The sequence below is a fragment of the Typopeltis vanoorti genome, chromosome 2, assembly GCF_054136105.1.
Source record: "Typopeltis vanoorti isolate ZY-2024b chromosome 2, IOZ_Tvanoo_1.0, whole genome shotgun sequence".
Lineage (NCBI taxonomy): Eukaryota > Metazoa > Arthropoda > Arachnida > Uropygi > Thelyphonidae > Typopeltis > Typopeltis vanoorti.
Genome location: NC_143550.1, coordinates 21,575,882 through 21,592,399, shown reverse-complemented (window position 1 = coordinate 21,592,399; position 16,518 = coordinate 21,575,882). Strand labels below are relative to the sequence as shown.

At 36.8% G+C, this 16,518-nt stretch overlaps 1 protein-coding gene across 3 annotated transcripts in view; it reads left to right on the top strand.

Moving 5' to 3' along the window:
• Positions 1-3,184: 3,184 nt before the first annotated feature.
• The window catches only part of LOC150108868 (ubiquitin-protein ligase E3B), a 552,093-nt gene continuing 538,759 nt past the window's right edge, over positions 3,185-16,518 (top strand). For 2 of the 3 annotated variants that reach the window (XM_090410488.1, XM_090410470.1), the window contains exon 1: positions 3,185-3,274. The gene's annotated coding sequence lies outside the window, so the exon portion shown is untranslated. Of the gene's footprint in view, positions 3,275-3,494; positions 3,518-16,518 lie in introns of those variants that run through there. The other variant, XM_090410479.1, reaches the window with a different exon arrangement.

Genomic DNA, 16,518 nt, shown 5'->3' with positions numbered 1-16,518 from the left:
TGAGAGTGACTAGTGGAATACTTCAAGGTTCTGTGCTAGGGATATTAAGCTCTAATTTGTATATCAACGATAATGAAAGATTTAAATAGAATATTTAGTTTTTGCTGATTATTCCAAACTGGGAGGGGAAAAATAGTTCACAAGACTGATGTAGATTTCAGGGTGATTTTAAAAAATTGGCACTGTGAGCAAATAATAATGATTATCAATTTAATGTTGCAAAATGTAAGGTTATGCACTTTGAGTTGAAAAGGTTACATACTGTGTATCATATCGACTGTACTGTACTGTAATGGAGGAAATTGAGGCTAGGGACTTGGGAATAATGTTGGACACAGAGTTGAAGTTCAGAGAGCATCTTGCAAAAGTTGGTAAATCTCAAAGGATTACTTGGATGTTGAAAATCCCGCAAAGAAGTAAAGATAGGAAAGTTACTGTCCCTCCTTATAAGGCTATGATTGGGCCTCATCTTGACTATTCTGCACAGATTCGCTAGAGTTTGTTGGAAATCCGGAGGTAGTAGAGAGGATGATTCAGAGATGATTGACTAAGCAGGTCTGTAGAATATCCTCTATGAGGAAAGGATGAAGGTTTATGGGTTACAAAGTTTAGTTGAGAGGTAGAAAAGAGGTGGCGTGATAGAAACTTATAAGATATCAAAGAGGTTTTATAAAATTGATGCAAAGGAAATTTTCAGTATATGATAAACAGTCAGAGAACTAGCAGTCATTTGTGAAAATTGTATAAGAATTTGATTATTAAGGGTATGCAGATTAGATTTTTTTGCATGGAGGGTGATGAATGAGTGGAACGAATTCCAAGAATTAGTTATGAGTGCCCTGACAGTAAATGAGTTTAAGGACAGATATGATAGGATTTGTGATATAAGCGTTAGTGCGAGTCTCCCACAATGAATCCCTGGACTCAGTGGAGACACAAATAATAATAATGATAATAATAAAGAGAAGATGGCCATGAGACATGGCTAAATATTGTGTCGAAAGTTGAATATTAACACATCTACACAGCAGACATTGTATTGGTGAAAGTGCTTGAGCATACCTGTTGTTAGTCTTTTTGAAAAGCTGCTGTCCTATTGTTAGTAAAATCTTACACATAACCCCAGATTATCTCATGACATAATTCATGTTCCCATACACTTCTACTAAAATCTGATCATATTGAACACTTTTACGTACAACCAATTTTCCAGAGATTTCATCTGGTCTTATGTGTTCTGCAGGTATATCATGATTTTTGTTTTGTTTTATTTTTGTAGAGAAGCTCAGAATAGTGCCGTGAAGACAGTGTAGCGCTTTAAATAAACAAATATGCACTTGATCACAAAGGTATTTCACAGTGGTATTCTTGTGCCTTTTTTATTTTTAAAATGTGAATGTCCATATACGAAAGGGCATTCATATAGTACAATTGGGCTCTAGATTATCTAACCTAAAGGTTAGGTAATCTAGAGCCCAATCATGGAATTTTTCCAGCCATTTCAGGTCTCCAATATAAGCAAGGCCTTACACCAAGCGATGAAATTCAAATACCACTTAAACACATTCGCAAAATATCCAGAGTACCGATTTTGTGTAGTTCTGTGGAAATTAGTTTGATTCAATAGCGATAAGAAGCCCGAAGAAACAACACTTATGCGTTTGATTCTAGTCGTCGACCAGAGAACTTTTTCTCTAGGCCTTTCTTCAACAGATTTATAAGTGTGCCAAACTTTACACCAAAAAATGGCGGCGAAATGTGGCCGAGTGGTTAGCGTATCCGCTCTCCAGCCAAAAGGCTGCGTGTTAGAATCCCGCAGTGGTGTTTGTGATTGTCTGTGAAAGCACTAGTGCTGGTAGTTGGCGGTAGATGGCGTTGGTCTTAGATGATGAAGGTTGGTGGAGTAGTGAGACGAGCGAGTTGTAGAGTTGATGCCCTCCCTCGATGAGTCTTTGGACTCCTTGGAGGTGTGATATAATAATAATAAAATGATTCGGAACAGCAGCTTCTAAGTTGAAATAGCTCAGTTTAAACGAATATTTAGCTCTCTGAACGAAGTCAGAAAACTGAGTTATTGTAAATAACTTTACACAACTCAGTTTACAATAACTGAGTTATTGTAAACTGAGTAGTGTAAATAGTGGGTGGTGTGGAGTTCTCTACGTATTGAGTCTTTGGAGATGTTAAGTAATAATAATATAGTTCCATTTAATATAAAAGTAAAACTACTAGACAGATTATTGTAACGATACCAATATTATATTATACCTGCAGGCAGATGTACGAACAAAATGAATCGGTTAGGAGCTCGCGCATTTTGCGAAAAGCGAAAAAGTTCCAATTAAAAGGATAAAACACGGCCCGTCTGGATTGTATGGTAGAGCAATTCGAGACAGTAAGCTAAGATGTCATAAGTAGTTTGCTAGAAAATTTGCTTCAATGGCCAGGCTAGTAAGAAATATCGTGTTTTTTTTTTCCTTAAAAAATAGCAAAACTGGAAGCTTAATTTCCTACTGCATGTTTTCAGATGTCATAAGGAGTTAGCTAAGATGTGATAAGGGTTTCACTGGAAAATCTCTTCATTGGCCTGCCTAATAAGAAATAGGCAGAAAAAAAAATCTTTAAAAAAAATGAATAAATCCGAAAGTTAATTTCCAGCTGCCGCCCAGCTCTTTTTTTTTTTTTTTTTTTTATGAAGTAGCAGTCATTTGGCATTTGTTTGATTATCAATGAATTTTTTGGTGAGTGAGTTGCGTCATTAAAAAATCTATGTAGATAAAAGGGGGTTGGGGTGGTGGGTAGTTTTATTTGATTCCGCTGAACTAGTAACTATCGCCAAACTGATCATTTTTTTGTTCAAAGAAGCTACATATTGTAAAAGAAACACTGCTGACTGCACCTCAACAGTTTAACCTACCGCCCACCCTCCTCCTCAATGTTTATAAATACCTTCACTGCTGATGAAAGAAGGCTAGATTCAAACTTTCTCTGATTTTTTTTTTTTTTTTTTGCTGCACATCTATAGTTAAAATCGCAAGCTAGTATACCTCAATATCATTCACAGGTACTTGACATTTGACGTCACCACAAGAGCAGCACCGCAGTAGAGAGCAAAATTAGAGCTTCTCTCGTACTTCTGTTTTATTTTTATTGATAGGAAGCGCGTGAATCGTAACTATTCTTGGTCGATAGCAGCCTGACGTGACGGATATGTCATGCCACATTGGAAATATGTATAGGTGACTGTTGGTGTTTGTACGTTGTATAGCATCAGGTATGCATTTGTGAAATTAGTAACTTAAAACTGTTTCTTGCTGCTGTACTTTCTGTGCAGTTACATGTTTTGAAAAGGTAACTAGAAACGACCGATGGTCTCTCGCCGATGTTATTTTATTTTGTTGCGTATAAGCCAGTGGGAGATTTCTTTAACAAGTTTGCATTTCCCTTCCGAATAGGTAGCGACAGTAACCTATTCGTAAGGGAAATACAATAAAAACAATAATATGAAGACAGATAGGTATTTATGTGACATTTCAGAATTTTATGGTTGGGTTTTCACGAACTTATACAAACGTTTGTTTTTGTGTAGATAGTTTACTTAAACCATGCAGCGTTAGGCAGAAACATTAATACTTGAATGTAGAAAGTATTTTACCTTGGGTATAATAAATGTTTATACCCAAGGTATAATAAACATTTATTATACCCAAGGTAAAATATTTTCTACATTTCTATATCTCCACCTGAGATTTTTATTTAATAAGGTTAAAACACCTTATGGTAACTTGTTCTTGTAAAATACTTATAAGCTCTGTATTACTAAAATCTTGGTATTTCTAGCCTGGCTCCCACTGATGAGACCTCAATAAAGGTCGAAACCGGTCTGGGTAGTGGCCCCTTGCCTTTAATACAAAGCATCATACATCCCCTCCAGGAGATGTGCTTTACATTAAGGGTAAATATTAAGATTAGGGATCAAAGCTTATTCTACTTTTACCATGAATTGCCGTGGTCTTGCACTACGTGCAGGGTCAGCTAGACTTGCAACACTTGCAGGCGCAAACTTGACTTGTTTGTCTGTTTGTTTACTTGGGAAATGGAGTAAAACCAGGTTTAAAATAGCTTGGTATCTTGTACATTAATACTCGAAATCATTCCGAAAAAACATTTATTTGCTGAGCTGGGAAAAAACCTATTGTGGTCTTGTGCAAACTGCATAAAATTTATAGATTAGCAAATTCATTTGTTGCATTCTTTAGGTTAGAATTAAGCATTATGAAAGAAGTTCATTTTACCATTGCTGTTGTGGCAGATATTAAAAAGTAGATTTGATTCTTAATGTTGTACGTATATCACCAGTTGCAATGCGATCATTTTGCAGCCATCCATAGTATTGCTACACTTAGAATTGATGGTTTGCATTCTTATTTAAGGCAGTCGCATTGTTTTTTATAATTAGTCTTCTGGACAAACTACAGTCCTTTATAAATTTGAAGTCAGGATACCCACTAATTCACAATACCTAAAACTTTACTTGAGTTTATTTGAAATTGTGTATTAACAGCCCTCTGTCTGACCAGCGATGTCAACTTTTTTTTTCCCCTCGTGCAGTACCATAGTCATTTTCTTGAAAAATCTCACACCTTAGTCTAATTCATTCAGTTTGTGAAGAAGGGGATCATCTTTCAGGAATGATTTCTTTCTTGTTCCATCCCTTTCCATTATGTTATGAGCAATCCCCTCCACATATTTCTTCTGTCAGTGTTGATGAGACCCTCTTGTTGTAAAGACCTCAATTAAAATCCTGTGTGGAATGCAAAGAACTTTCATAAGGACTTCTCAGCTGAATGTGGGTTAGCCAATTTCATGTGCAGGAGGAAGGGTTCCCCCCCCCCCTCCTGCCCTCCACAAAACAGGTCCAGCTGACTAGAACACTCACAACAGGTATATCCATATGTAGGCATCATAGCTTTAGTTGCTTTGGTCATAATCTCTAATAACGAAAAGAATAACATCTGTCTGTCCTATATGCTTTCAACACTTATTATTCATCACCTCCATGGAATCGTAATGAAAAAAAAAATCTGTGTAAAAAAAAATGTTTTAGTCCCTTTCAGCCTATTTCCTACACCCATTCTCATAATCAGGATGTTATTCTTTATAAATTACTGACCTCTGCAACCAGATTGACATGCACTGAACCCCAAGTGTTTGTATAAAGGTCAAATAAAGAGGACCAATAGCTTCTTTATTGATACTTATGAAATTCTTTCATTATCACATTAATTAGGCTTGCTATAATTTTCATGAGCTGATGTCAGACACTTGTGGGCTGAGAATGTTTGCCAAGATTTTTTGAATGCTAAATAATAAGTACATAAAGGTATAAATAAAATCACATTGTATTTGCTCAGGTATGCAATTAAATGAAAGGAAAAAGTACCAAAAATGTTTAAAAAAATAATTGATTCCAGCAAGGGTCTGTATATACTTTACATTATTTATATATATATATATATATATATATATATATATATATATATATACACACATACATATACACATTTTACAGTATATACAAACAAAGATCTCTTATTGCACACTAAATCTTTCCTGCTTTGTGTAAACAACTTTTAATAAATCACAGCTATAAACAAAAAAAAAAAAATCAATAAATAATATTATGAAATCAACATAAGAGTGCAATATCTGAATAGCAAACTAGTATATAATTACACATGACTTGCATGACAGCTTATTTTGTATGGGCTATGCTTGGTGTGATACTAAACAAATAAAATGTAAGTACTAAATAAAGGAAATTTGCAATCCTGACAATCTGAACACAGTCCAGACATATGGTAAGCCTAATAGTAATCCTCTGCATATCTTTCGAAATGTGACCTCATTCAGTTCCCTCTTCATTGCCACTTCTAGATCCTTTGCATCATCAAGTTCATCATGATGTTCAAGATTTTCAAACCATCATGTCCAACATTGTAATAAATTGCCTGCCATCTATCTAAAAATTCTAATCTTTTGATTTAGAAAAGGCCCAAGTTCTATTCACTTAATGATAAGAGGAATCTTTATATAATAAGCTTTTTCAGTTTGAGGGTGAGTTAGCCAATCTCATATGGAGGTAGCCGGGTTTTTCTCTTGAAAACTTGGGTGTTTCATCCTACATGTAGGCTGCAAATTGGCCATGAGAACATGCAATTTGCAGACAAAAAATACTGTTGTTTTTGATGGTGTTAGTGTAGTTGTGGTGGTAGTAGTAGATGGAGGAGATGGGAGTTTTGCATACTGTAGTACTCTCCCATGATTAGTTCATAAATGCAAAAAGAATGGGTATCACTTTGGTTGTGGTATCATTCTTCTCTGCCCCATACCATCTATTAAAGTATTTCTAAAAATATGACATTTTTAGGATCTCTCTTTAAATTTGCAGTTAGGCAGATATTCTTTCCTTTGCATCAATATAATTTAGGAATGAGCATTATATCACACCATTGGTGACTCTCGTTGTGTTGGATTCTGCTTCTCTCTATGTTCCTTTTCTTTTGATAAATAGTATGCATGTGGCTGTAATATTTATCTGGTTTGGTAGAGCTTAATTTATGGAAACAGCCCACATTATGAGAAGATGGAGTTGGCTTGGCTGGAAAATGCTATATTTGCACTCAGCTTGTTACTGATTTATATTTTAATATCTTTTAATTTATAGTGATTGTGTAGTACTTGAAGTTTTATTTTTCATCCTTAAGTCTTCCCAACTTTGTCATTGGTATCCACTCCTTCTCACCCTCCTTTCCTTGTCCTCAACTGCATTCTCTTCCTCTGTCTCATCCACAACTGCCACAATCCATCATGAAAATGCCCTCCTCCACCAGCTGGACCTGTCTGCCATTGTGTGTGCCTCTTAGATTTGATAAAAGACTAAAATTGTGCCAATTAGTTGTGGGTATTTATTTTTAGACTTTTTTTTTTTTTTTCTTTGCCCACTGCTTATTTTTGTAAGCTTTGCTAAGTTCTGTATTTTATTGTGTAATTTTTCAATAAGTGTATATAGCATGAATTTTCAATGTTAGTTTCCATTTCTAGCATTTTCTTACGTACAGTACTTAGCTTCTTTAAACTTGGAGGGTAAAAAATGTTCATCTCAATGATTTAATTTAATAGTTGTTGAAAAGTGATCATTGTGAGAGATTGATTTAAATCTATTGTTTCGATTTTGTTCTAGCAAAAGAATGATCTAGATATGATATCTAGTACTGCCATTTGATTTTTCTGTATGGACTTTGTATTGATCATGGCCATGCATTTTTAGTAAATTCATATCATCTTAGGATTGTTATGTTTGTTAGCAAATCTGTATTTGTCACTCATTTGCAGTATATGTACTGGCAAATTTAATCTTGGCTAAAATTTCAAGAACAAAATTTCTTCTGGTTCTTGAATTATCTTGGAGTTTTATATTACTAATATTTCTAAAAAAAAAAAAAAAAAAAAAAAAAAATGAAATCACCTTTTATTCTCTTATAAGGAATGAGTGAGGCCAGTTTAGCCCTATTAACTTTTGGAAACTGGGTGGGCAGTTGTGATTTAAAATTTCTAAAAATGATTAAGCCATTAGTTTCTGTATTTTAAGAAATATAATTTAAAACCACCTAAATGATAAGCACTTTATCATTAATCCATATCTCAGTTAATATTAAAACATCAAATTTTAATATTAACTGAAATTTATCAAATACTTCATGCAATATATTCACAGTCCATGCACTTTGGCAAATAGAATTACTAAATTCTTAAAAAGTATGGTAGATAGGCTTATATGTTGGTTACTCGTAACTATTTTTTTCAGGAATAATGCATACTAAAATATTAATTATAATAAATATAATTGATACTTTCCTATATTTTGCAACGTTACATTGCCATCATCAGGGATCACAAAAACAATATGTGCACACAGGCACTAACATTGTATGAATGAGGCTGAAGAAAGGAAACCAAAAGTCAGGCCTATAGCCCTAAATGATTGAGCGGCCAAGACTAAATCTAGCCTGGGCTAGATCGAGTGGTCTTGACCGTTGGGCTTAGGATCTGAGGGTGAGTGCTCCCCAAATTTGGAGCAGTCTCGTGCACCCAAATTTGTTGAGGTTTGGAAAGTTTTTTTCAAATCTCAACAAATTGCTCAGTGTTAGTGCATGTGTGCACATATCATCGCCATCATCTGGGATCACAAAAACAATGTAATATTGTCAAAATATAGAAAAGTATTAAAGTTATAATTAATATTTTAGTATATATTATTTTCTGAAAAATAAATTTATAGTAGCAAATGTTTCAATAAATTATAATTAGTTACACAGATTAAGAAAGTATGAGAATGATGGCAAAAAACAGTGCGTACGTGCACACACACACAAAAAAAACTACACTAAACCACACATAATTATGAGCATTGCTAATTAAAACATAGCTGATAAGGTAACAAGAGTGAATCATAGTGAAAAAGTATGGTTCAGCAGAATTGGTGAAAGTGAAGCAAGAGATGAAGCGGGTGTAGACTGAAATGAAGAGAATTGCAAATGTCTGTGGAAAAGTGACGAAGACTGAAATAATGTCCAAATAAAAGAGGTAATGAGACACTTGTGAGTGCATTGTATGTGTATTTGATTATTAGATGTTAATGGACAGATGCACAAAGTTTCTTTTCATGAAGATAGAAAGAGTAGTGATTGAAGCATTGGATATAAGGAAGAAGTGAGCAAAAGAGTTAGTAGTAGGAACGAATAATCTGATTGGAAACAAGAAGAATGTAAGCTGGATATCACAATGTTGTGGAGAAGAATGATAGATAGTAGTGTAATAGGAAAGGTAGTTAGTGTATTTCCCAGGTATGATAGTTGGGAGCTCCATTGATGAGCTGAGGCAGAGAGCAAGGAATATGAATGATATGTTAGTGGAAATGTAGGAAAAAAAATGGAATGCAGTTTGCAGATGTGTGGGATAAGTTTAAAGGACGATTGGAACTGTATAAGAGTGATGGACTGCATTTGAATGGTTTTGGTGTGATCCATATGGAGAGCTGTTGCTGAAGGGGACAGGAGTGCTTGAAAGCATGAGGAAGTCAGATCTCATAAGTGTTATCCATGAAACTGGCTATAGATTCAGAAATGCAACTGTTATGTTTGTATACAAATGCTACATGTATCAGAAACAGGGAACAATTGTTGCATTGATGAGCTCATTAGTCCAAAATTGTGGAAATAATAGACATGGTTAGATAAGGATGACATTCTGACAGGAATAGAGATGGAAGGGCATTATATTTTTTGTTAAGATAGAAAAGGTAGAAAGGGAAGTTGAGTGTTGATTATAGGAGTTATGCCCATGCAAGGGGGAAATAGGCATGGTTTTGAGGCAGTACATAGAGGTGACTAGAATGAAATACTTAGATGTTGCTATAGGCCTGCTAATGTGGAGGATAGTGATCATGAAATGTATAAACAAATAAGCTAAGCATATAGCAGAATGAGAGCTTGTGTAGCTCAGTGGAAGTGGTGTGTGTCCACAGTGCTAGGCCACCCAATGTAAGTTTAATTCTAATCACTGACTTGAACTTTTTTCTAAGCCTTTTTCAACAGGTTCCTGCATTAGTTGAACTCTGGCATGGGCAAGTGGGTTTCTTGTCCCATAAACTCAAGAAAATTGATTGTAGAACCCATACTATTTCAGATAGTAAACAGAGTGTTAGGATTAGGGACCACGAGATGGTAGCACTTGTCTGCTTCCTCTCTACCAGATGCCATGTATAATTAGTCTTGGGCCAGGTATCTCTGATTTGCTACTGGTAGAGATTGAACTTACCCCTAAGTCTAATAGTTAGTTAGGGCTGCATATTCAGTAATGGAACTCATAGAATTCTCTTTAGAACTGTATAGATTCAGAAATGGCCTCTCCTTCTCCCCATAGGGAAATAAAAGGCATTAGCAGATTTTGTTTTTAGGAAAGTGATCATTATGGGTGATTTAAATTATGATTTTGGGTACTATTCAAGTACTTATCTAGTAAAAGCAATGTCTAAATATATTCGGAGCATTAGTAGGTTATATCAGTAGGTTAATAAGGTAGTGTGAAATAGATGAATGCAGAGATTAAACATGCATACAGAGGAAGAAGATTATGGAGGTAGCATAAGATAAGTGGTAATCAGTTGCATGACGAGTTCAAAGAACACTCCAGGATAGTGACTTGGTTGGAAAGAGTAGCAAAAGTGCTGTATCAGCAACAGTTAGCTTATTATTATTATATGGGCACCTCCATGGAGTCTGACTCATCGCAGAGACCCAAACTATCCACACAAGCTATCATACCTCTCCTTGAACCAATTAACAGAAAAAGCACTCGCAACTGACTCTGGCAACCCATTCCACTGATTCACAACTCTTGGCAAAAAATCTAGTCCTTGCACTCCCTACTAACCATGTCTTTTATTCAACTTCCAGGGATGAACCCATGTTCCTGATCCCTGCAGAGAAGTGCTGAAATATTTCCCTTGCACCAATCCTATGAAACTCTTTAAGCAACTTAAATATTTCTATCATATCCCTTCTTTTTCTCCTGTCAACTAACTTCTGCAATCCACACACCTTCAATCTATCCTCATAGGGCACATTCCACAGGCCACTCACCTCTGAATCCTTTCCACTGCTTCCTTATCCCTAAGAAAACCAGGAGACTAGACTTGAGCTCAGTAATTCAGATGTAGGCATATCAAGGCCTTATAAAGAGAAATAACTTTCTTATCTCTACTTGTTCATATGTTCTTCAAGCCGAGTAATCTTATGGGCCACCTTTGCAATATGTCTTCTAAACTTTAACTGTCTCGCTCTCTCTCTCTCTCTCTCTCTACCACCACCCCTAAATCTCTAAATCTTAGCTTATTTGTTTATACATTCCATCTATTTCCTGGAGTACTGTGCCATCAATGTGATACACAGCTTGTAATCTATTTATCCCAAAATGCATAACTTTATGTTTCTTCACATTAAACTGACATCCATTATCTTTTGTCCATACTGACAGCCTATTTAAATCTTCCTGCAAGTTCTCCACATTGCCTTGATTAACTATTACTCTACCTAATTTTGTATCATCAGCAAACAACTGAACTACATGGCAAGGCCTGGTGTGGAACATCACCGAGCATCGGAGTGATCATACGGCATCTGTAGATGCTCAGTGAACATAGAGAGAGAGAGAGAGCAAACAACTGAATGTTTCCTTTCAGGTTATTTCATATATCATTTATGTACAAATTATATATCAATGGTCCTAGCACTGAACCTTTCGGCACACCACTGGTCACCGCTTTTTTGCCTCAATTCTTTCCCTCCTTATACTACTTTTTGATACTTGTCCAGCAGCCACCCTCTTATCCATTTAACCAGTGTCATATCTGCTATGAATCCAAAAAACAAACAAACCGTAAGTTCTTTTGATATGCAGTCAATAGAAAACAAGGATGATTAAATGGACAACATTGATTGAAGAAAATGGTAAAAGGACAACTGGTGGAGAATATAGCTCAGATATTAAATGAGCAGTTCATAAAGGTAATTCATCCTTATGAATGTGACATGCAGAGTTGGAGAGCAGTGGAAGGGAAGTAGAAGAGACTGACTGTGAGCAAACAAGAGGCATGTGAGGCAATTGAATAAACTAGATGTTAATATGGCTGAAGTACTTGATGATATATCACCACTTGTTTTTCGGGAATGTGCCAGGAAGTTGACATCTGCCTTAGCTTACTTGTTTAACATAAGTCTTACACTAGATCAAGTGCCCAAGGAGTGTCAGGAAGGCAAGATTCTACTGCTTCGTAAGGGAGGTGACAGAACTCAAGCTTCAAATTTTGGTTGTAATAAAATCCAGGATTGGGTTGACAGCAGTGGTTTCTCTTTGAATAGCATGGATTTGCTAAAGAAAGGTCATGTTTTAGTAATATGCTTATTTATTACAGTATGGTGACAGGTGCATTGGACAAGAGAGATTGGCACATAGAAGTGTACTTAGATTTTGCACAAGCTTTTGATAGATTTTTACATGTTAAGTTGATAGTTAAACTAGAATGGATGAGGTTGGATTTTAGAGTGGATTGGAGATTGTACTGTCTGATATGTATCAGCAAGTTGTATAAAGAGGAACAGTATCTCAGAAGAGGAAAGTCACTAGTGGTGTCGACTCAGACTAATGATCCTAAAAGAGACTCGAAGGTCTGTTTTAGGATCATTACTGTTTAACCTGTTTGTTAATGATATTGAGAAAGGTTTAAATGGGAATATTCAGTTGTTTGGAGATAATGAAAAGTTGGAAAGAACTGAGAACAGATGTAGCTTACAAAAATACTTAAATAGACTGAGTGAATGGACTTGGAAGTGGAGTTGCCAGTTCAATATTGTAGAGTGTAAAGTTTTTGGAAGGCAAGGATGTAGAGTATGGGCTTCATGAAATTCCTGTCCTGATATATATATATATATATATATATATATATATATATATATATATGGAGACTCGTTAGTACGAGGTGTGTTAGTAGAGGATTTGACAAAATCATACCAACCTGGTGCGACCATAAAGGACGTAACTGAGTCTATTAGAGAGCAAAAGGAAAGGGTGAAAGAAATGAATGTGGCAGGTACGAATGATTTGAAAGGAGATAAAATGGAAATGATAGAAGACCTGAATGAATTGTTTGAGGTAGCAAAAGAAAAGAGTGAGAGAGTTAGAATGATTAGTCTTTTGCCACGGTATGACAGTGAAATGTTTAAAAGGAGGGCCATAATTGCGAATGACTTTATGCGTGGGTTATGTATGACGAGTGGTGTGGAATTTGTGGATGTATGGAGTGAGTTTGATGGGCGAAAGGATCTACATAAGATGGATGGCTTGCATTTGAATGGTTACGGTGTAAGAAGACTTGAGAAAGTGTTGCTGAATGTAGTGGATGTGCAAATTCAGGGAAACTAGATTTGTTAAGGGTGGGGGGGAGTAGATATACAGTCCTTATGGAGGCAGTTGAATGTAAGAATGAATATAATATGCCAGAGCAAATAAGGATAACAAATCTGAGTGGGATAGTTAATATAAGGCATCAAGGTAGGGTTGGGGCTAATGGGGGTCTTAAATTCGTGTACACTAATACTAGGAGTATTAGGAACAAGAAGGAAGAGTTTTTGGCCATGGTTGGCACTTCCAGACCACAGGTTATAGGTATTAGTGAAACATGGCTGACTGTAGATGATATAACTAGTGGGATTGAATGTGATGGGTATAGTGTGTTCAGAAATGACAGAGAGAATAAAATGGGGGGAGGAGTATTGTTGATGATAGCTGATGAGCTCCAGCCAAGGAGAATAGAAGTTGAATTGCAGGATAGAGAAAAGAGCACATTTGGTGTGAGATTGTGGCTAGCAGAACTAAATATACAATTGGGTGCTGCTATAGACCAGGTGATGGAAAAGATGGTGGTGACAGTATGTACAAGCAAATAGAAGAAAAGGGTGGAAGGAGGGTGATTATTATGGGAGATTTCAACTATGGTCGTATTGATTGGAGTGAGGAGAGGACACACGGAAGGAAGGAACTGGATTTTATGCGGTTATTAAGGGATAACTATCTGCGACAGCATGTAATGGAAAATACTAGGGGTCAGAGAGTGCTTGACCTAGTAATTACATTTGAGGATTTGGCTGTAACAAATATGACCACATTGCCACCAATCGGTGAGAGTGATCATAGGGTCTTAACTTGGGAGGTGGCTAAAGGTGTAGAATTTTCAATTAAGACAGGGTACATGTGGAATTATCGGGCTGGAAAGTATGACAAGCTTAGGAGTTTGATTGGTTCAGTGCCATGGCAATGTACAACTGCAAGGACTAGAAGTTGATAGTGCATGGGAGGTAGTTAAGAAGTGCTTGCATGAAGCAATCGCTGACTGTATACCTAGATTCCGAATAATAAATCAAGTAGGGGTTAAATGGATGAATAACACCATTAAGCTTGAGCTGCAAAAAAAGAAACAACTATGGAGGGAATTTAAGGAGAAGGGTGACCAGCAGGCACATGAACGGTATAAAGCGCAAGCCAGAAGGGTGACGAGTGTGGTAAGAAAAGCAAAAAAGGATTACGAAAGAACATTGGCCATGCAGGCTAAAGAGAATCCCAAACAGTTTTTTAGATATGTAGCAAGTAAAAGGAAAAATGTACATGGTAGATTGATTTTAAAGAATGCCGATGGTAGGGAGGTAACTGAATCAGTTGAGTTACTGAGTGAGCACTTTGCAAGAGTATATCATCCAGGTGGTGACATTGCAGAAACGAATAAACCAGTAGATTATACGGGAATTGTGGTTAATGAAGTGGAGGTGAGTAGTCTATTGCATAACCTCAATGTCAATACATCTGTGGGATTGGATGGTATACCAGCTCGTGTTGTACGAGAAGCAGCTAAACAATTGTCAGTACCCTTGACCATTTTGTTTAATTTGAGTCTCGGGTCTGGGTTAGTCCCGAGCGGGTGGAAAGAGGGGAAAATAGTTCCACTGCATAAAGGTGGTTCCAAGACTGCTGTTGTAAATTACCGACCGATTAGCATATCAGGAATCATTGTCAAGGTCTTAGAGAAATTAGTCAAGAAAAGAATACAGGATTGGATAGATGAAAATGGGATATTGTATGGGGGACAACATGGTTTTGTGAAGGGTAGATCATGCCTCAGTAACTTGCTCACGTTTTATAACACAGTGACGGCTGAACTGGATAGGGGTAATGGGTTTACAGTGATACTACTGGACCTTGCCAAGGCCTTTGATAGGATACCACATGGAACCCTAATCAGTAAACTGGAGCAGATGGGTATAGATATAGGGTTGGTGAGATGGATAGGAGGGTGGTTGAAGGAGAGATATCAAAGAGTGGTTTATTCAGGAGTGGAGTCTAAAAGACGTCTTGTGACTAGTGGAGTGCCACAGGGCTCTGTTCTTGGACCACTGCTTTTCAATTTGTTCATCAATGATATTGGAAAGGATCTGAGAGGAAGTGTTCACTTGTTTGCTGATGATGCAAAGTTGGGTAGAGCAATTGTGAGTGCACAGGATGTCAAAATTTTACAGGATGATTTGGATAGTTTAGAGGACTGGGCTAGGAAAAATGGATGTCAATTTAATGTGGCAAAGTGTAAGGTTATGCACTTTGGGGTGAAAAGAATAGCAGCAGTATATCGCATTGGTGGAACCATACTCCAGGAGATTGATGAGGCCAGGGATTTGGGAGTGTTGGTGGATAGGGAGTTGAAGTTTAGGGGGCACATTGCAAAAGTAACTAAAACAGCTCACCAAATCACTTGGCTTCTGAAAAATACTTTAACATGCAGAGACAAACAAGTTGTTGTTCCTCTGTATCGAGCCTTGATAAGACCCATCTGGACTTCTGTGCCCAGTTATGGGCACCAGGGTTTCTTCGTGATGGGGAGGAAGTGGAGAGGGTCCAGAGACGAGTGACCAAGATGATAGCAGGTCTGTGGAATGAACCTTATGAGAATAGGTTGAAGATTTGTGGGTTGCAGAAATTGGACGATAGGCGAAGGAGGGGTGATATGATTGAGACATTCAAATTACTGAAGGGTTTTTATAAGATTGATCCAGAAGATATTTTTGAAAATATGACTGGTGGTGGGAGGACTAGGGGCCATGCATGGAAGCTGGGCAAGAGCGTGGTTGACAAGGGTGTTAGAGCTAGGTTCTTTACTTGGGGAGTGGTAAATGAGTGGAATAAGCTTTCAGAGTCTGTTGTGGGTGCTACGACCATAAATGAGTTCAAGGCAAGGTATGATAGATACTGTGTGAATGTTGAATAGTTGTTCTTGACATGATGTTAGGGCCTCCCTCGATGAGTCTGTCGACTCCTTGGAGTTTCCTGGAACAATAATAATAATAAACTGTACACCCCAAAGGATATATATATATATATATATATCCTTTGGGGTGTACAGTTTATTATGATAATACTACATGAAAAAGTTAAATCATTACTATCATCCTCTTGACAATTTTCCTCTAATCAGTTATCTGTCAAGATGCCAATATGGAGGAGGTGGAGGAAATAAGAGATCTGGATAGCAATCTAAAATTTAGAGATCACATTTAAAAAATACTCCGAAAACGGCACAGTGAATTCTGGCATTCATGCAATGACACTGACTTGCAGAAGTAAGACGATTCTGGTTCCCTTGTATAATGCCTTGATTAGGCATTATATAAGGACTGCTGTGCACAGATTTGAACATTTAGTTTTCAAAAGGATAAAGTATTGGAAAGGGTCCAGGGGGCAGTTGACTAAGGTGGCTTTCTGGTCTTTGGAATGTTGAATATGATGAGAAGTTGAGAAGATGCAATTTACAGTCTAGTGGATGGCAGGGATGATATGATACGATAGACCTGAGTTGCT